We start from the raw sequence: 21,440 nt of genomic DNA, 5'->3' as shown, positions 1-21,440 counted from the left end.
TCATTTCCTCACCAGCCTCTCTTCTTTCTCTCTCTTGAAGTTAATAAGATAAAAAAGTCAGTTTCCAGACAAACCGCAGAGAAGTGTAAACTCCTCTGTTCTGAAGAAGATGAACTTTCTTTTCCAGCTTTACCTCTGACACTGGAGACTCCTTCCATAATTTGCAGCTGCACTACTGTCATAAAATGAATCAACATTTTCCAACCAATCAGAATTCAGAACTCAACAGCACTGTGGTGTTAGGTTACGTAATAGTCTATTATTTTCTGTGTTTTTAAATATGATGGTATCTTAGGGAATTAATTTATGATTAGCGATGAAGAAAATGGAAAAAATGAGCTAACGGGCCAATCGGTGCCTTTGGACATGTAACTATAATTTGCATCTACACAGTCCTGAGCATTGGACATTTTCCCAGGCTTACAGTTTAATTGGAAAGAAAGAGAATCACAAAAGACAAATAATATAATCAGTGTAACTGCTCCTGTTGCTGACCAGCTTGCTAAGTATCTTGCTACGTATTCGAATTACTTTGGACACCAGTTTAGTTTGCCGCTGTGTAGTAAAACTCTGTGGTACTTCCCTAAATAATCCATCTTTTTGTACGCTAAAATATTGTTAGCTAACTTCTGTGTTTTCTCAAAGACTGTGCGTATGAAGTAAAGATAATAGGGTTAGAGGATATCATGGAGCAGTCAGGAAATAGACATGAAGGAAATGGTTATAGATGGAATAACTCGCTTTATTTACTGTAAAATACACCAAGAAGAGAGTTTAAATCCAAGAACAAAGAAGTGCGTGGGCGGGACAAACAACGGTGATCAGTGATTGGTCGTTGCAAAGAGTAGTGATCAGTGATTGGTAGTCAGGAACAATAGCGATTGGTGATTGGTTGTTGGGAATGATGGTGATTAGTGATTTGTTTTTGCGAACAATAGTGATCAGTGATTGGTCTTTGGGAACAATTGGAATTGGTCTTTGGGAACAATTGGAATTGGTCTTTGGGAACAACGTTGATCAGTGATTGGTTGTTGCAAACAATAGTGATCAGTGATTGGTAGTTGGGAGCAATAGCGATTGGTGATTGGTTGTTGGGAATGACGGTGATTAGTGATTTGTTTTTGCGAACAATAGTGATCAGTGATTGGTCTATGGGGACAATTGGAATTGGTCTTTGGGAACAACGTTGATCAGTGATTGGTTGTTGCAAACAATAATGGTCATTGATTGGTTATACAGAACAATCAGCGATTGGTTACTGGGAACAATGATGATCAGTGATTGGTTGTTGCAAACAATAGTGATCAGTGATTGGTAGTTGGGAGCAATAGCGATTGGTGATTGGTTGTTGGGAATGACGGTGATTAGTGATTTGTTTTTGTGAACAATAGTGATCAGTGATTGGTCTATGGGGACAGTGGTGATCAGTGATTGATGGTTGGCAACAATATTGATTGGTCGTCGGGAACAACGGTGATGAGTGATTGGTCATAGGGAACAATAGTGATCATTGATTGGTCTATGAGAACAATTGGGATTGGTCTTTGGGAACAATGTTCATCAGTGATTGGTTGTTGCAAACAATGATGACCAGTGATTGGTCATACGGAACAATGATGATCAGCGATTGGTTAACATTTATGATCAGTGATTGGTTGCTGGGAACATTGATGATCAGTGATTGGTTGCTGGGAAGAATGATGATCAGTGATTGGTTGTTGCAAACAATAGGGAACAGTGAATAGATATGGCAAACAATAGTGATCAGTGATTGGTAGTCAGGAACAATAGCGATTGGTGATTAGTTGTTGGGAACAACGGTGATTAGTGATTTGTTTTTGTGAACAATAGTGATCATTGATTGAGCTACAATAGTGATTGGTCGTCGGGAACAATGGTGATCAGTGATTAGTTGTTGCAAACAATGATGATCAGTGATTGGTCATACGGAACAATGATTATCAGCGATTGGTTGCTGGGAACAATGATGATCAGTAATTGGTTAATGCTAACATTAGTAAGCAGATTAGTTGTTGCAAACTAGTAAACCAATCAGTGATTGGTTGTTGCTCAAAAGTTGCTAGATTTGTCTTTATTTATTTATTTATTTATTAAATAAAATCACTCACAGAGTCTAAAAAGTCACTAAATCTAGTGACAAAGTCACTAAGTTGGTAACACAGATGACAGCAGGACATGGGAACGTTCCCAAATTCACATATTCATATATATCACGGTGTTCCTAATCATTTTTTGATACTTTCTTTAAAGTAAAAAAAAATTGAACATATTCTACATATAACAACAACAACAATAATGCTAATAATGATAATAATTCACTAAAATCATGTGAGGCACGTCTTCATCCCGGTTGTTTATATACATACATATATATATATATATATATATATATATATATTTTACCATAATATCGTTTTGGTATCGAGCATTACGATACTATAATCGGTTAAAGCGGTAGTATCGTGCAAACACTAACCTGATAACAATACAGTGTTGTGGTAAGTTGAAGCTAATGGTAGGCTCCTGCAGTCGAGCAGGTGCGACGCGCCGGCCAATCAGAAACGGCTGGGAGGATCACGTGACCGGCACCGTGGTCGAAATGCAGGCAGCGGCTCGGGACTCGGGAGAGAGACAGAGAGGCAGAGAGGAAGGAAGGAGAGAAAGAGAGAGAGTGAGAGAGAGGACTTGGATGATTTCTCTGCGCTCGGGGACGGAAAGCAACTCGCTCCAGGTAAGCGTTAGCGCTTATTAACGTTCATAAGCGTGACTCGGTGTGACTTGGCGTGTGTGTATGCGTGTATATGTGTGTATATGTGTGTGTGTGTATATGTGTGTGTGTGATTTATTTTTCGCTGCGATAACCGGGTTTCTCAGCGCTATGGACATCATCGCTGTTCTGACTGCGGCTGGTGCTGTAACCGAGCTGCTCAGTTTTATCACAGCAGTGCGTTTATTTCCTCCAGCGCCAGCTCGCCAGCTCCTGATCTGGGTTTAGCGCTGATTAAAACTGAGCTGTGGTATTTCTGTAGTAGTGTTTACTCCTCTCTCAGTCTCCGGGGTGTTGCACTGCAGAATCCCGTAGCCTACTTGCATAAATTACCAGGTAGCGACCTGACTAGTGCTTTAAACTAGCGCTTAAGACGCGATTTAAACCTTTTTTATTTAATATCAGCAGCACAAACTTTCATTATCTAAAGCTAAATCGACTACAATGACACCTACGAAATCCGGGTTTCATATTTAAGCCTGAACACATCGACTTCATCGGGAAAAAAATGGTATTGTTTTATAGGAAGTGATTCTTGGACGCCAGCTTGTCACCAATTGTTGATGTTTTTTGTCCAGCACTTTTGTCCAGAGCTCGTCCGCGCATGCGCAGTGCACCGCGTTCGGAGCCTCGTGCGTGCAGGTTTTTAAATTCATGCACGCGCGCACACGCACGTAATATATATATATATATATGTGTATATACACACACACACAAATGTGCGCGTGTCAGAAAAGACGCTCACTATCAGCTCCTCGCGCTACACTACAAATTTTATTTTTATTTATCTTTTCACTTCTTGGGAAGAAGGTATCTTTATTTATTCTTATCTACTTAACAATCTAAATGTCATCGTTATCGGGTATTGTTGTGTCACTTTAGTTATATCACCTTATATTAAGAATATCGTCGTGGATTTCTGTTAGCTTGTTAGCTAACGGTTATAAATTGCTGAGGTAATCTTTTTTTTTTTTTTTTTTTTAAGGATTACGGTATAATGACTGTCACTTGGTCAATATATTTGATTGATTTACAGCTTTTGGTTTCGTTCCAAGTTGTTTTAGTCATATTTTCGGTGTGTTATCGCGTAACATTGGTGAAATTTATTTATTTATTTATTTATTTATTTATTTATTCATTTATTTATTTTAATCCCATTTCATTAGCTAGTCGGTTTTGACCGTTGGGATTTGTTCGTTGGCTTTTTCAGTCGCGCGACGGTTTTGGCTGTTGTGACGTCACGACGATGATCCGGCAGGTGTCCATGACTCCACTTCCGCACTTTCTCACTTTGTAAACAATGCTGCTGTTTTATTAATTAATTGATTGATTGATTGATTAATTGATTCAGTCTGTTTATTCATATAATAACCTGAGCGGTATTATGTCTCCTTGCTACACGCTATCAGCCGCGCGTGCTGTTTTATTTCTATATCCTGTTTCCAAAGCGGAACTGATCCCGTGTCAGGTGCCTTTACAGTCCGCGTGTGGCTTTGTGTTTTGGTTTCATCTGGCTTCAATTTGACTCCTTGACTCGTCTTACTGTGGTGCTGCTGCGGTTGGAGAATTTGTTTTTTTATCTCTTAGATCTTGAACTAAAAAAAAAACAAAACGTGACAACATGAATGGTATTTTATTTCTGGGACGTCACGTGTCCTCAATTTTGATGCATATCAGAATGATACAATATCATACAGTGGTTTTATATATGTACAAAACCATTGTATGCTGGTAGTAATTTTTTTTTTTTTTTTTTTATAGCGTTCCTCTTTTTGTCTGTTTTTGGTCTTCAGCAGCGTTCAGAAATACAGAACAAACCTAACAAACTTGATAGTGAGCTTCCGTTTTGTCTGTCTTTATCCAATTCTGCATCTATTTTCTCTTTCTCTCTCTTATTACATCTTTGTCTCTGTTTCCCCCAAGCTATCCCTTCTTCTTCTTCTTCTTCTTCTTCTCTCTCTCTCTCTCTCTCTCTCTCTCTCTCTCTCTCTCTCTCTCTCTCCTGTCTGTCTGTCTGTCTCTCTCTCTCCCCTGTCTGTCTCTCTCTCTCTCTCTCTCTCTCTCTCTCTCTCCTGTCTGTCTGTCTCTCTCTCTCTCTCTCTCTCTCTCTCTCTCTCTCTCCTGTCTGTCTGTCTGTCTCTCTCTCTCCCCTGTCTGTCTCTCTCTCTCTCTCTCTCTCTCTCTCTCTCCTGTCTGTCTGTCTCTCTCTCTCTCTCTCTCTCTCTCTCTCTCTCTCTCTCTCTCCTGTCTGTCTGTCTGTCTCTCTCTCTCCCCTGTCTGTCTCTCTCTCTCTCTCTCTCGTCTCCTCTCTCTCATCTCCTCTCTCTCCTCCTCTCTCTCTCCTCTCTCTCCACTCTCCCTTCTGTCTGTCTCTCTCTCTCTCTCTCTCTCTCCTCCCTCTCTCCTCCCTCTCCCCTGTCTCTCTCTCTCCTGTCTGTCTCTCTCTCCTCTCTCTCTTCCTCTGTCTGTGTCTCCCCCCCCCCCCCCCCCCGTCTGTCTATCCCTGTCTGTCTGTCTCTCTCTTCTCTCTTGTCTTGTTTTGCTTTATTTTTCTGTCTCCTTGGTCGTCCTCCTGTGTTTTATTGTCTCTCTCTGGCATTTTATCTTTTTTTTTCTTTCACAAATTTCTATTCCTTCTTTTTCTGTCTCTTTGTCTCTCTCTTCCTGTTATACTCCTTGCTTTCTTTTCCTGTTATCTCCTGTCTCTCTCTCTCTCTCCTCTCTCTCTCTCTCTCTCTCTTCCTGTCTCTCTCTCTCTCTCTCTCTCTCTTCCTTCTCTCCTCTCTCTCTATCTCTCTCTCTCTCTCTCTCTCTGTCTCTCCTCTGTCTCTTCTCTCTCTTCTCTCCTGTCTCTCTCTCCTCTCTCTCCTCTCTCTCTCTCTCTTCCTGTCTCTCTCTCTCTCTTCTTTCTATACACTCAGTGTTTGAACTGTTAAAGAATTTGTTTGGCAGTCGGACTGGAAATAGCCCGCGGGCAGATTGAGTATCCTCAGGGTTGAAATGTTGAGGATGTCGCCGTTTCCACTGGACGAATTCCACGGAGCGAGAGAGACAAATGTCCGTGCTTATCCCACTTCAGCTGGAAAACATTTCTTCCTAACTTGTTTCTACGAGGCTCTCTCTTTCAGCAAGACGGAATCCTCTGCTTTCTTCTGCACTTGTCCTTCTTAGCTTCTGCTTAAGCATATTTAATGTTCCACGGTCGGTTTGAAAGACAAAAATCAATAAAAGCGTCGGCTCAGGGTTCAGCTCAGATGTCCTGTTTTCCATTATGTTGGTGCAGGAAGGAGGAACTGATCCTGGATCAGCATAACGTCAACTGCCAAGGTCAGAGGGCAGAGGTCAGAGGGCAGAGGTCAGAGGCCATGTTCTTTCCAGTTCTTCTCCTCCATCGGACGCCTCGCTTCTCCGTTTCATGACGGTGTGTGAGCTCTCGTCCCCGACAGGCCCGTTGTATCGTCGGACGAACGTTTTTCCTCACGTCAGAGCTAGCCGATAGCGCTCCCCGTTCCCGCATGAAACGTCGCCTGCGTTCCGATGCGTGTTCAAGCGTGCGCTCGTGCGTCACGTAATTTGATAAACGTATCTAATTTGTAGCGGTTTAATGATAATGATTTCCAGCATTAACATGTTTTTGCAGCTTCGGTAGTCCAATTACAAATCCAATTTTAACAAGCGCTTCTAAATGCACTCTTACATCGCCTTAATTATTTTTAGTGCTGCTGATGGATTCTGTTTCAGAGCAATTTTCTGACATTTTACACACACGCACACACACACGCACACACGCACACACACACACACACACACACACACACACACACACACACACACACACACACACACACAGAGAGAGAGAGAGAGAGAGAGAGAGAGAGAGAGAGAGAGAGACACGTACAGATAAAGGGATGTATTTTTGGTGATGTGATAGCACAGATTTCTGTCTTTTTATCAGTTGAGTTTTTGAAGAGGTCTCTCTCTATCCCTGTGTGTGCTCTCTCTCTCTCCCCCTCTCTCTCTCTCTCTCTCTCCCCCTCTCTCCCCCCCCCCCCCTCTCTCTCTCTCTCTCTCTCCCCCCCCCACCCGCTGATCAGTGCTATTCCTGGCTCTCTCCTGGAGCTGATGAAGAAAGTGAAGCCAGCAGCAGGAGCAGGTTTTTAGCTTCGCTTCCTGCTGCAGAACTCAGATGCCTTCACTGTTCTCTCACACTAGGCACTTTTCACACTCCAGATATCACTGATTACGATAGTCACAATAGATCATAAACAACTGTACTTATACGTAAATATATTTCTCAGACAAAGCAATAGATATGTCTTCTGTATTTAAATTTTTTTTTTAAACAAATGTTCATTGAGAAGGAAACATATGATGCTCCAGAGTTTGTAAAACGCTCTCTAAATAGGCGACGTCGTCCTGAATAGCACACAAGGGGGAGTGACATTAATTTGAAGTGTCCTAGATAAGTGCATTGTGTGTGTGTGTGTGTGTGTGTGTTATTTTTTTTGAAGGTTGCGGTGTAGCTCGTAACCACGTAATGTGCTCGTAATGTGTCGTTGTGTATATGACTGTAGCCCTGTTCACACGGAATTAAACTTCCACGCCGTCGTGGTGTCATTTCCCACTTTACAGGAGCTAAAATGCGATTTTATTTATCGTCCGGATGTCTGCGTTTTTCTTCGTCCTCCTGAGAAAATTACAAGTCTGCTGTTTTACTCCAAACTCTGATCATTTTAGTCTGGACACACAAGACCGTGATTTTCTATACCGATGTCTCTTCACGTTGGAAAAAAATGTTTGACTGCTTCTGTATTTAGTCTCGTAACGCGTGCATCAGATAATCGCCAAACGAAAAGTGGATGGTGTAGAATTTCAGATTGTTGCTGGAACTTTGTTTCGCCTCAAAACTGAAATGAGAGCCAGCGTCTCTTCTCTACCTACTCCAGCGCCTCTTTGACAGATTGTGAACGGAGCGTGGTCACATGACCGTGTGGCGCAAACATTCGGTACAAATAGAGCAGGAACTATTTACTATGTTCTCTCCTTGTTCTCTGGGCCTCAGATCTGCATGGTGACGGGCATCACACAGCCGTTTATGGCGCGAGTGGAGTTCACTCACAATAGTGTGAGTGATATTTTTCGCAAGGGCGGAGAGAGAGTCTGAAATGGCTCCTGGTATGCAGAAAAGCAAAAAAAAACAAGTCAACAAGTGGACCAGCCAGTGTGTATACACTCATAAAGACGCAGTGATACAGATGTATTCTGAATAAAACACACACAGACGGTACGATTAACCGAGTAACCGCGCCAGGCTAAATATAAAGAGCCCAGTCAAGTAGCTAAGAGGAACTGAGAACCGTCTGGTCGTGTTTGTATTGGATCCATTCACTCCGACGACAAGGGCAGCTTTGTTCTTGGGAAAGGAAGCGACCTCCTGGAGACCCCTCTGTGCCGAACAGCAACGCCACCTCGTTCGAGCGGAGGGTTCAAGCGCGCTCTCGGATACGCTGAAGGTCCTCATCAGCCTGTGCATTGAGGTGGACGAGGCGCGCGTCTCTCAGAGCGCAGAAAAGAAGGGCGCTGTTCTGTTCTATATCAGCAGTGTGCGTACGTGTGTGTGTGTGTGTGTGTGTATAAAGCAGCCTGACAGCAAAGCAGCAGCAGCAGAAACACTTCCAGAGATGAGAAACTGGATCTAGAGCAGGCACAGGGCACGAATGGCCTTGTAAGGTATCTGAGACTCCGCAGAAAGGGACACACACACGCACGCAAATGCACAGTGTGCACGGAAACAGTAGCATGTCTAAACATCAAGAATAGCAAATTGCCTCCTCAGTGCATGGATGAAAGAGAAGTAATCACGCACACAGAGTACAGGGTGTACTCACACGCTTAGCTAGTCGATAGAATTGTAAGAAAATGCTTCTTTCTTTCTTTAAAAGTAGCTGTGTGTGTGTGTGTGTTTTCATTAAAAATTGTTTTTAGACTAGAATTAGTTGCAGCGACACAAAGAACATGTGAAAACTGTACCTAGTTCAGTGACGAGGAATATTTTTACTCCCTGCTCAACAACGTGACTTGAGAGATACATTTGCATATGATTTGCATACCCTAATGTGTTTAGGCCAATCAGCATTGAGCATTCAAGAAACACGGAAATTAAACGGAGCACAAAAACTCCTTCAAGCGCTGACTACTTGTCTGACTCAGCAGTTTACACTCTTAACCCTGAGTGACTCACAAAGTGTTGAGAAAATGCCCTGACTTCTTGTTAGAGGTGAAACTGAAACAAAAAATATCCCATGATGATGAAATGAAATTTTCATGATGCACGGTGTGTTTTAGCTGAACAGTAGTGACACATTGTGTGGGGGGGGGGGGATGTTAAACATTGGATGTTAAAGTTTATTCAGTCTGCTGCTAGGCATTGCAATGTCTCTGAAAAGCGTCTCGCAATGTTGATTATATTGCCGATCCGATATCCGGGATGAGTTATCAAGCATAGAGGCAAAAAAAAACGTTGGATCGGATATCGGAGAGAATAGGAGTGAATTTGAATCGATCCCGTGAGAAATGGAATTGGATTTGGAAAAGTTTTGGAAGAGGAAATGTTTACTTATAAAGAAACTAGATGGTATGTTTGTTAGCTTTGATTATTTTTGTGATATATATATTTTTTTTTTTGGTGATAATCGTGTGAATGTTTTTAAAAATGCATCAGATTAAAAAAATAAAATCATGGTTAAAGCTTAGTTTTTAAAGAATGAACATCGGTTTGGGAGTCAAAACCCGCTGATACTCAGTGTTTCAGTACGGTGCCGTCTCAATACGTTTTAACCCAACGCAAAGGTTTAACTAGCAACGAGTCAGTCAGCCAGATTTAATCTACAGAAACACACGTGACCAGCGTGGAAAATATATCACACACTCATTTACAGCTTATTAGCTCTAGATGTCATGGAGAAACAACACAATGCTTCATCTTCGCTTGTTAAATTGACCGTGAACTTGCACTTCTGGAGTCGCCTTGGCTGGCGGTTGCTAATTAAACAGCGCTCTTAAAACGCTCTGTGCTGCTACATCTCGCTCCCGCAGCTGTTTTACACTCGTTAACAGGAAGAACGCAACGCAACGCAATGCAACGAGACGCTCCTTCACCCGTGTCAGCGCCGTATACGACTTTAAATTCTGTTCACGGATCGATCTTTCACTCTAGTGGTGGTTATGACAGGAACCACAAACCATCAGGCCTTTTAATTTTGCACGATGTACCCAGCGCCATATTTAGAAAACTCCAACACGGACAAAGAGACACGTGCAGTAAATCTCATCACGAGTTTATAAAAGGCATCTGAAAAACAGAGTTGATTTGTAGCGATGGGAAGTGCGCTTTAAAAAGAATCAGGGATTGGGTTTCAAGTGTGATAATTGCTTTTCAAGCCTGAAGCAGCAGCAGCAGCAGCAGCAGTAACTCCCACTGACCTCCCACCTTCCTTCCCTCCCTCTCTCCCTCCCTCTCTCCCTCCTTCCCACCCCTACGTACAGTTAATGAAACGACCCCACAGAGTGCGTATGAAATCAAACTCGCCGTGTCGTGTCTCTTGGCTTTATGGACGCCTACGTTCCGTAGTAACGAAGGGTGTAACAATCGTCCAATTTTGATTAATGCACCAATTTAAAAGCCAGCGATTGAAGCGAACCATTAATAATTCACAATTTTAAACTGATGTGTAAATAATTTAATAGGCTATTAAACTGATTTGCCTGTACTCGTACTTTTTCCTTGTACTTTTTTAAATTCTCTACGGTAGGGCTGTATCGTCTACGATAATATCGTAATTGTTGTTTTAACGATTGGCGAGCTGATATTATCGAGTATGTCACTCATTTTGCAGAAACCAATCAGAACAACGCCTTGAGTGTCCACGTGTTCACTCAAGATGCTGCTCAAAAGAAGGCAAACCACGTCAGAAATCGGTTGCCATTAACGACAGCTCGACAGCTAACTATTTCATCCAATTGGTTTCAAACCATACTGTATTGTTTTTAATTGAATGCTTCAGTTTTAAGGAAATAAATAAGATCTCTTCCTTAAATATGTTGTTTCCATTAATATCATTAATAAGCAACAATGAATATCCTGTTAACGAGAGCGAGCTAGTACAATATAAGACTTTTACAAACACATTTCTGTAGGATGCAAAATATCGTCTACTTATCGTTATTGACAAAATCCCGGAAAATATCGCCTTTTTTTTTCCCCTTCCTTTGTCAATATCACATACAGCATCATCAGTCACAAATTATTCATAGTCCTACTCTAGATTTGGAGCAAAGTTGGGCACATATCGATCAGAGGATACTGTATCGTATCGTATCGTAACAGATCCAGTGGTATCGTCAAAAATATCGAATCATTGTCTTACGAGTCTGCATCTGTTACGATACAAATAAATGATGTCACCAAAAATCTAATCACTGCCTTATGATATCGAATCAGATTTACTGATATCGTCAAAAATCCAATAGATTCCTTAAGAATCGAATCGTGTCCTATTGTGTGGAAGCCTGAACTTTTCACCTGCTAGTAGATTTCCCCTTTTTCTTTTAGTAATTTTATGCTTCTTGGAAAACTGTAAAATCCCTCATCAAGTTTTACATCCTATTAGAAGCGCCGCTGATGTTCAGCATCCACCTACAGCAGCGGCTTGCTAGCGCGGGACTGCGGTCTGCTTTTACTTGATCTTACTTTTGTGTTATGCTTTTTTTTTTTTTTGGAAAAAAAATGGCTGGAGTTTCCCTATTTTCATCGCTCTGATTATGTCTGGAGTATCTTGATCGTGAAGTCTGTTGAAATGTTCCACTGTAGTTTTTTTTTTTTTTTTTTTTTTTGAAATAGGAAGCTATCAACACAGCATCAAATCATGCCACTCGAATATAGCAAACTTCGGTCACGTGGTTGGTTCTTTAGAAATTTCGAGTAACATAATTATTTAACCAATAAATAACGCTATGAAGAGTTAAAGGAGCGCTCCGTTGCCAAATTCCTGCCTGCTGTTTGGAGATCTGTTAGCATGACCTGCTTTGCATAATGAATCCTGCTTCCTGCTACCTTATTTAAATTTTTTTTTTTTTTAGCAGTGTAAGTAAGAGTTACTTGGAATTTTTTTTTCCTTTCCGTTTTAATGCTGCGTACTACAGAAATAAAAAGCACACCAGGCCTCGAATATCTGTGTTTAGGATCTGCTCTGTGGGAGTCATGGAGCAGTCCATATCTTCCACCGAAGCGATAATCCTTCTAGCAGTTGGAAACCTCTCGTTGTTGAGTTACTCCGGCGGCTGTGAAGTGTTGTCTGGATGGTAGTTCTCATCCTCGTACCCACGCACCGCTCATCGAGACGGCCTGAACGTCCCTCAGGGGTTCCTCCGGAGGCTGGAGAGGTAGATTTGTTTATGCAAAATCACGAACGGGGCGAAACCAGCACTGACACGAAAGCCCATCCTCCTCTGCTTTCACACAGTCTGCCTAAAAATACCAACACACACACACACACACACACACACACACAGTGTTATCTGGCTTTATTCTTTAGATTCTCATGAAATTTTTGTAAGACAAAATGCATTAAATGCAAAATCGTTAAATTTAAAATGTGAAAAGATTTGACTTGACAGCTCAAACGTTTGTACATTTTGACGTTGTTTATCAGCCGTCATCAGAAAATAGGCCGTCCAGTTAAAGGTGCAGTAGTCGAATTTTTTCATTTCTTTCAGGTACAAATAATGTGGTAAATTATGTAGATCAAAAATAATAGTTTAAGCCGTTGTCTCAGAACAAGTGTATTACGTAGCTGAAAAAAAAAACACATTTTGGAAACCTGTTTTCTGGTCTCGAACGATTGACAAGAGGCCAATCCAAATACAGTCGTTATGTAGCCACGCCCCCAACGCCACTACACATCCTCATAAATCATTACGAGGAGAAGTCACATGCTTACAGAGTCGTAACTCGGCTTTCAAGCAGCTGAACATCCGAGTGTCATGACCGTCCTTGCTAATGCTAATGATAGTCCTTGCTATTACTAACGCTGATTGAACCACCGTTAGTTTTGTAGGCGGAGCTTTGTGTGTGCAGGTGGGGAAAAAAAAAAATCATTTGAATCTTCTTCACCTCCACCCATTTAACTGTTAGAGCCTTTTTTTTTTTCTTTTCTTCCACACACAAATCTTCCTTACCTACTGCCCCTTTAAAGCCCTGATCAGATCTACACAGGTCTCCATGTCATCCTGCTCAGACTTGTCAATATGACCTTGTCGTGTGTGTGTGTGTGTGTGTGTGTGTGTGGTCGCGTGTGTGTTGGTTTCCAGTGACTTCACCCGTATCGTATGTGCCAATTAATCCCTATTTGCCTTTCATGTTGAAAAGTGTCTGTAATTGCTGATATAGATATTCAATTAAAGTGTGCAAGACCAAGCGCATCCCTATCAGATGGAGCGAGTAATTTAATAAAGGAGGTTTCCCACACTGCACTGCAATGCGCTGCGCCATCACCCAGGCGCTGAGAGAGAGAGAGAGAGAGAGAGAGAGAGAGAGAGATACAGAGAGGTACAAGAACAAGAGAGAAATAAAGGAATAGAAGAAGAGGAGTAGACAGTTTGCTTTGTTCTGCTTCTGCTGCTTGTCACCTCGTTGCCCTGCAGGGAATTAACTAATTACAGCAGGTCTCCTCCATTGTTCCTATTATGAAAAATGAGAGAAGGAAGCGTGGGGTTTTTGGGGTGTAAACGAGTGCTTGGAATATTGATGAAGACGGGCGAGGTTTATCTCGTTCTTCCTGAGTGTCGTGGATTCCTTCGTTCACTCTGCTGAACCGCTGCGCTCCACGCCGAGTCGTAGCTGAGTTAGGAAGTTAAGAACAGAAGCCTGGTCTGTTCCTGACAACATTTTAGATCTTTTTTTTTGTTTGTTTGTTTTTTTTTTAAATGTAGTATGTAGTTTTCAGACACTGTACGACAGACGTCAATTTCATCATCCAACTTTTCCAGTGAAGTAAATCAACCAGCCGTTATGGCAGATATCACACAATCATTTACTGCTTATTATCAGTGGAGGAAAAAAAAAAAAAAAAAACCTCACACCAACACTTTATCTTGGCTTGTTAAATTGGCTGTGAACTCGCATGTCTGGAGAAGCCGAGGCAGACGGTTGCTAATTAAACCATGTGCTGGAAAGGCTTCTCGCCCCTGGAGACGTTTCAGGGTCATGTGACTTTCTATTGTCTGTAGCCCTATTTAGAGGGTATTAATCCGTCTTTATGTTGCGAAAGCGTACGTCGTAGGATTACACGGGACAGCTACAGATACGTTAATGGCCAAACATAAAGGCGAGAGAGAGAGAGAATGTTTCTATAACATCTCATTATAGTTCTATCACGACAGGATGATCAAGGGATGCAGCATGAAAACTAATAAAGGATGAATCACAGCTTCCAGGTATGTATCTAGCCAATTAGCGTAGAGTTTATTTAACATTATGGCAACTTGAAACTTTCCAATGAAAGCGCTACAAACCCGTGATGTGTCTCTGCGCACCAAGCGTTCTGCCAAGATGTTATTCAAATCTCATCCAATGCTAACGAGAAGTAATAATCGTAAAAGCACCTACTTTAGTCGATTGTTTTATTTCAGTCCGGATCTGCAAACTCCGCTCCTCCGTTTAGAGCGTTTTCACACTCGAGTTCACATCGGAGAATTTCTTCTAGGTTAATTTATGTGAGTGTTTTCCAGAAGCGAAGAAGAGCGGCGCTTTATCATCATGCAGGAACGCCAACAAACCAGGAGCCGTTCCTGGTGTCCGAAAGTTATTTTCAAAGGAGCCCAGATTAGACCACATCAAAAATACGTGAAGTCCAATCCCCAAAATACTATTTTAGAGCTCTGATATAATGAATTCAATTGTAGTGGAATGACTGTAGTTGTGACACGCAAGGTGATGATCACAGATTTGTGCTTCTTTTCAGGACAAATGACATTCACCACTTTAGTTAAAGATGCTTTTAAGGATTAATGAAATGTTTTCCGTGCTTAGTGGCTGGAAGCATCTTGCCGCTTGTTAACCCCCTGTCCTGTGCTCTGTTTAGTCTCATAAAAAAAATTGCTCCTTCTCACTGTTAAAGTTGTGCTTAATTAATTTTGCACGTGTAGTGAGAAAAAAGGCTCTTGCTTTTTAGCTAACTGTGTGAACAGTCTGCTGTCTCCGTCAGGTGAAGTGAAACATTGCACCGTGTTGGCAGGCGAGTCACTGATCCGACGTGCTACGAGAGAAGCCGTGGGTCAGTTCGCGTCTCTCCACGGGCCACACTTTGGACTGATCTTGGCTGTGTTTAGGTGTTTTTGCAAACCTGTTCAGAGATATTTCAGGTGGTCAGGAAACGATGGATGCTTTGAGTCTTTTCAAACCAGTAGCTCAGATCTCTGTGTGTTGACATCTATGCTGGGAGTGCATCAGAAGGAAGAATAAAGTGAATTTAAAAAAATAATAATAAAAAAAAAAGAGCGGGATTGGATGCAGATTTGTGGCACGGTGAGGTGGGTGGGGCTGCTGTCCTACACCGTCCTCTGTGCCGTCATTGTGGTGTCCTCTTTCTCCGTCACGCAGAACAGAACAGATGGGGCTGAAGCAGGGGGGTCTGAGGTCTCGCACTCGTACAGTAATCCCAGGAGAGAGAGAGAGAGAGAGAGGGATAGAGGGGGAGAGAGAGAGAGAGAGGGACAGAGGACAAAAGGAGAGGAAGATGTTAAGGAAAAAGGGGTTAAGTGAGATCTAGGAAAGAGAATGAGAAGACTGACAGATGGAGAGGTTACAGTGGCTAGTGTGTGTGTGTGTGTGTGTGTGTGCGCACGCTCACACAGCAGGCAGATCTAACCCTGGATTCCTCTAGTGTAATCTCTGAATCCACATCTTTATTAACACACGCTAGACAAAACACACACTCTGTCTAATAAAAACGTGCTTTCTCTGCTTCTCTTCACCATCACGTCTCCACCTCGCGTCTCCACACGTCTGTGACTGGAAGTAAGTAACGGAGCAGAAGAACACGCCACACGTTTCACTCAGCACCGCGGCCAAATCACAAATGGATTTCTTAGTGCTCGCGTGCCGTACGTTTCTGAACACACACGCGGTACAGAGCTCGGGTTAAGAACGGGCACCAGAGCAGGAGAAGCGAGGAGCTTCAGCTCAACATCCCGTCTATTAAACATTCATAATTCATATTCATAACATCATTATTGCATAACTACTTTGGAGGCACAGAGATTAGGGTGTGTGAGTGAGAGAGAGAGAGAGAGAGATGGAGACCAAGAGAGACAAAAATGGAGAGAGATGGATACAGAGAGAGAGAGAGAGAGACATGCAGACAGTGAGAGAAGGAGAGACAATAGAGTGAGAGAGAGTGACAGGACAGAGAAAGAGAGATGCAGACAGAGACAGGATGGAGAGACAGACAGAGAGACTGGGAGCAAGATGGAGAGAGATGGAGACTGTAGGAGGACAGACAGAGAGAGATGCAGTGAGAAAGGGGCAAGACAGGAAGATGGAGATGGAGAGACAGGGAGAGTGACTGAGTTAGAGATAGAGAGAGAGACAGAGAGATAGAGACAGCAGGAGGACAGATAGATAGATAGAGAGAGAGAGAGGGGCAAGACAGGAAGATGGAGATGGAGAGGGAGAGAGAGAGAGAGAGAGAGAGAGAGAGAGAGAGAGAATCAGAGAGACAGGGACAGACATTCAGTTGGTGATGGAAGAGAGATGGAGACAGAAGGACAAATGGAAAGAGAGAGACAGGACAGATAGAGAATCGGAGAGTGGGAGAGACACCGAGTTGGAGACAGAGATGGGACAGATGGAGAGACACAGCACAGGGTGAGATGATGAGTTTTAGGAGATGAGATTAGCTTTAGGACTGTAATTGCCATGAGCAGTTTTGCTCTCAGGTCTCCATCAGTGAGCAGTTAATCAATTCAATAAAACAGACTTCATGTGAAAACTGTAATGAACTTCCTGGTTACACAGCTGCACTATTTGTCCATGTAGTACACAGTTACAGAAGGGATTTATTTATAATCGCACTATCGGGTGTCACCCAGATGAGGATGAGTTCCCTTCTGACTCTGGTTCCTCTCAATGTTTCTTCCTCGTATTGCCTCAGGGAGTTTTTCCTCACCACCGTCGCCTCTGGCTCGCTCATTAGGGATAAAATCACACATTTACAATTTATATCCCGACTGTAGAATCTGTAAAGCTGCTTTGTGACAATGTCTATTGTTAAAAGTGAAATACAAATAAAATTTAATTGAATGAGAGATGGTGAGACAGACAGGACAAAGGACAGAGTCAGGACAGATGGAGACGGAGATGGAGAGTGAGAGTCAGGAGAGAGAGAGAGAGAGAGACAGGACAGAGAGAGACGGATGCAGGGTGGTTGCACAGGTGTGTGTGTGTGTGTGTGTGTGTGTGTGTGCGTGCTGTTTTTAAAAAAAAAAAATCTGTAGTTATTTTGAGCTTCGATGCTTAATGTGTTACTCTGAATGCGGATTCTCAGCAGCCAATCAGAGTGAAGCGTTCTTTACACCATGTGATAGCGGTGCTGTTAGAAGTTTATTGCAGGTCACAGGAGATGATTGCAGTGAGTTCTGGTGTGTGTGTGTGTGTGTGTGTGTGTGTGTGTGTGTGTGTGTCCTGCAGTTCACTTTATATGACGATATGATGTAGTCACTTTTTAACTCGGACTGTCTCCGATGTTCATCTAGACCACTAATCAAACACCAGTTAAAACGAGGCGTGTCTGATTAAAGCTGTGGATAAAGAGTAGCTGATTAGATATGACCTTAATTATCACATATGCCATTATTTTATTACTATTTTAATGAAATCACTACTCAGGGGTGTGTGATTATTATTTATTAGCACGTCAAGCTGCTTTATTTGCGCGGGCATGCGAAGCTTGCGGAAGATGATAAATTAGAGTGATGTGTGTTTAGGGCGCACCGAGCACCTGTCCAACTCGTCCAGGCCACATTCCTGTCGTCCCTGCTCAAGTGTCTACAGATCGCTGACTCGCCTCACCGACTACTCAAGTCTCAGCCCTGTGACTCTGCTGCGTTTTGGTTTGACAGTATCGGTTTAAACACACACACACACACACACACACACCCACACACACACCCCTGCTGCCACGTATAGTCGGGCTTTCCACTCTCCTCCGTGTCCGTCCCCAGGGCAGGGCGTCGCTAAGCTCTCGTGGCACGCCTTGTAATTGGAAATCTTTACCATGTTGCGAGGAAGCATGTCACTCCTCATTTTTTTTGTTAAATCCAGGGGGATTTTTACACACACACACACACACACACACACACACACACACACACACACACTCACAGACACGCACACTGATGGTTTTGGGCCAAGGTGAAAAGGGACACTGGAGTACAGAGCAGGTGCCAGGAGCTGGAGAAGACTCCTGACTGATGGCGTGTGTGTGTGTGTGTGTGTGTGTGTGTGTGTGTGTGTGTGTGTGTGTGTGTGTGTGTGTGTACGCTGTCAGAACAGGTTTCACAGTTTGAATACTTCTTAGATATTTACATTTACACATTTAGAGACTGACACTACCCACATTTCCCTCTGCAGTCGACCGTATTTTTGATCATTTTTTTTCCTCTGTAGCGTATTAATGTTAGTTTTTTTTTTTTTTTCTCTCTGAATCTGTACGTCCTACCTGTTTTGCATTTACCTTCTCAAATCCAGGTGGCTTTAGTTTTTACCCATAAATGATTTCTCAAACCTTTTTTTGCCTCCAGTAGGGCCGGTTGTGTAAACGTCTGAAATCTCCCATGTGAGCGTCTCTGTGAGATGATGATGATGATGATGATGATGATGATGAGGAGGAGGAGGAGGAGGAGGAGGAGGAGGAGGAGGAGGAGGAGGAGTTATCTGCTGGATAGATTGCAGCAATCCTTCCTGATTAACTTTGGGTGTTGGGGATTAGCGTGCGCTGCTAGCGTTTGCCGCAGTAAATCACCGTGCTACGTAGTCGTGAACGTGGGGAATGAGCCAGGCATTGAAACTCCTCCAGGTTCTGAGCATAGTTACGTCATGTTACCGGATAACTGGTTAGCTGTTACTATTTCTGCTCTCCTCTCTCTCTCTCTCTCTCTCTCTCTCTCTCTCTCTCTCTCTCTCTCTCTCTCTCTCTGCAGTTCCTATTTACAGAACGAGGCCAAAGCCTTGAACTGCACTTCACCCTCTAGACCAATAAACAAACCAACATCACACTGACGGGCCACGCAGGAGCTCCGCTAGACCTTCAGCTGTCCTGATTAGGGACGTACCAATTCCATTCCAGGGGGTGGACACATCATTAATTCGTTATCAGAGCACACAGGTGAAGCAGAAGCTCCAGTGTGCTGTCCAGTCCCATGTTCCGGTCGACTGTAAACATGACTGACCAGGATAATGACGTTTAAGGAGCTAGTTAGCTGGTGAAGTCCATAAACGAGTATTTGTTCATGCGACACATTGATGATAATATCATATCACATTTTTCAAAGACATTTCTACGATCCATGATATTATAGGATCGCGAAGGATGCGTTATTTAATGTCTGCGAACATTATTTATTTATAAAAATTGCAAACATTTTTTTTTTTTACGTGGAATAAAAAATATAATTATCAATGTAATTAATAAAAAAATAACCAAAAATATTTAACAATGAAACTGAGGGGAAAAAATATTTGTAAAAATATTAAGATGCACAATTTTACAAATTTGAAATGCATGTGCAAAATTTTAACATCAGCTGCTTCTTGTAAGGTTGTAATTATTTAAAAAAAAAAAAGTAATATCACGATACTTCTCAGAAAAGCGCATTGTGACAATTCAATTCAATTCAATTCATTTTTATTTGTATAGCGCTTTTTACAAAGGTCATTGTCTCGAAGCAGCTTTACACAAACAAAAGTAAAGTGAAGTGTGTGTGTGTGTGTGCCGTCTCTGATGAGCAAGCAGGGCGACGGTGGCAAGGAAAAACTCCCTGAGATGGTGATAGGAAGAAACCTTGAGAGGAACCAGGCTCAACAGAGAACCCATCCTCATATGGGTTTACACTGTAGTGTGCGTGTGTGTGAGCACAATGTGTGTTGGTGTAGTCCATGGAATACAGCAGAAGCGTCTTCGTGGCAGTGTGAAGCATTGCCGGTGGACAGGTCCAGAGTGAAGGGAGGTCTGGATCACCGGCAGCTCAGGAGTGTAGCTCGGCAGAAGGAGAAGGAAAGTGGTTAGGTACACTCACAGTCACCGTGTGGAGATAAAACTCAACATCCACGAGTCCCCCAGATCTACTCCTTTGATAAAAACACTAGTCGCTAAATGCTAGGTTAAATAAATAAGTCTTCAACCTCGACTTAAACACTGAGACCGTGTCTGCTTCACGTACATTAACTGGGAGACTATTCCATAATTTTGGGGCTTGGTAAGAGAAAGCTCTGCCCCCCGCCGTGGTTTTGGCAACGCGTGGTACTGATAGACAGCCTGCATCCTTAGAGCGAAGTAGGCGCGGCGGAACGTAAGGTACTAACATATCGCTTAAATACTGCGGAGCGAGACCGTTTAATGCTTTATAGGTTAGGAGTAATATTTTAAAATCGATGCGGAATCTTACCGGGAGCCAGTGTAATGTAGATAAGACTGGCGTGATATGCTCATACTTCCTAGTCCTAGTCAGGACCCTCGCTGCTGCGTTCTGAACTATCTGAAGCTTATTTATGCATCTAGACGAACATCCAGATAGTAAAGCATTACAGTAATCTAATCTGGACGTGATAAATGCATGGACTAGTTTTTCAGCATCACTTAGCGAAAGTATATTTCTAATCTTAGCAATATTTCTGAGGTGGAAAAATGCTAACCTGCTTACATTATCTACATGCGCCTCAAATGAGAGATTAGAGTCTATAATCACACCGAGATCTTTTACTGTTAGACTACTTGAAACAGAGAGACCATCTAAAGTAACAGTGTGATCTCTAAACTTACTTCTAGCGGCTTGTGGTCCCAGTACCAGAACCTCTGTTTTTTCTGGGTTTAGCAGGAGAAAGTTGCTTAGCATCCAGTCTCTTATGTCTGTCGCACATGCCTCAACTTTCTTTAACTGGCTATTCTCATCTGGCCTAGCTGAGACGTATAACTGTGTGTCATCAGCATAACAATGGAAGCTAATATTATGTTTATGGATTATGTTACCTAAAGGGAGCATGTATAACGTGAAAAGCAGTGGGCCTAAGACTGAACCCTGCGGAACGCCATATTCTACTCGATAACGTGCTGAGTGGTCACCGTTTACATCTACAAACTGATAACGATCGGTTAAATAAGATCTAAATTCATGACGGTATCGATATTGTATCGTTATGCGCCTTCGATAATGATGTAGCTGTGAGCCGCGGCGTTCTGTTCATTAGGAAGAAAATAAAGGTCAGAAGGATGTAGCAGGAATCGTTGGTGAATCGCTTGGGTTTTGGCTTGAACCGCTACGTCGATCTGCTTACGAAGCTAATACGAAGCCGAGCGAACTTTTATAATATTTAAATATT

At 42.6% G+C, this 21,440-nt stretch overlaps 1 protein-coding gene across 5 annotated transcripts in view; it reads left to right on the top strand.

The window, feature by feature from the left end:
* Positions 1 to 2,598: 2,598 nt before the first annotated feature.
* strbp (spermatid perinuclear RNA binding protein) overlaps positions 2,599 to 21,440 on the top strand; it is a 121,169-nt gene continuing 102,327 nt past the window's right edge. For 2 of the 5 annotated variants that reach the window (XM_034312511.2, XM_034312509.2), the window contains exon 1: positions 2,603 to 2,752. The gene's annotated coding sequence lies outside the window, so the exon portion shown is untranslated. Of the gene's footprint in view, positions 2,753 to 2,782; positions 3,599 to 21,440 lie in introns of those variants that run through there. The other 3 variants (XM_034312512.2, XM_053241154.1, XM_034312510.2) reach the window with 3 other exon arrangements.

Source organism: Pangasianodon hypophthalmus, chromosome 17, assembly GCF_027358585.1.
Source record: "Pangasianodon hypophthalmus isolate fPanHyp1 chromosome 17, fPanHyp1.pri, whole genome shotgun sequence".
Lineage (NCBI taxonomy): Eukaryota > Metazoa > Chordata > Actinopteri > Siluriformes > Pangasiidae > Pangasianodon > Pangasianodon hypophthalmus.
This window is presented reverse-complemented; position numbering and strand designations above follow the sequence as displayed.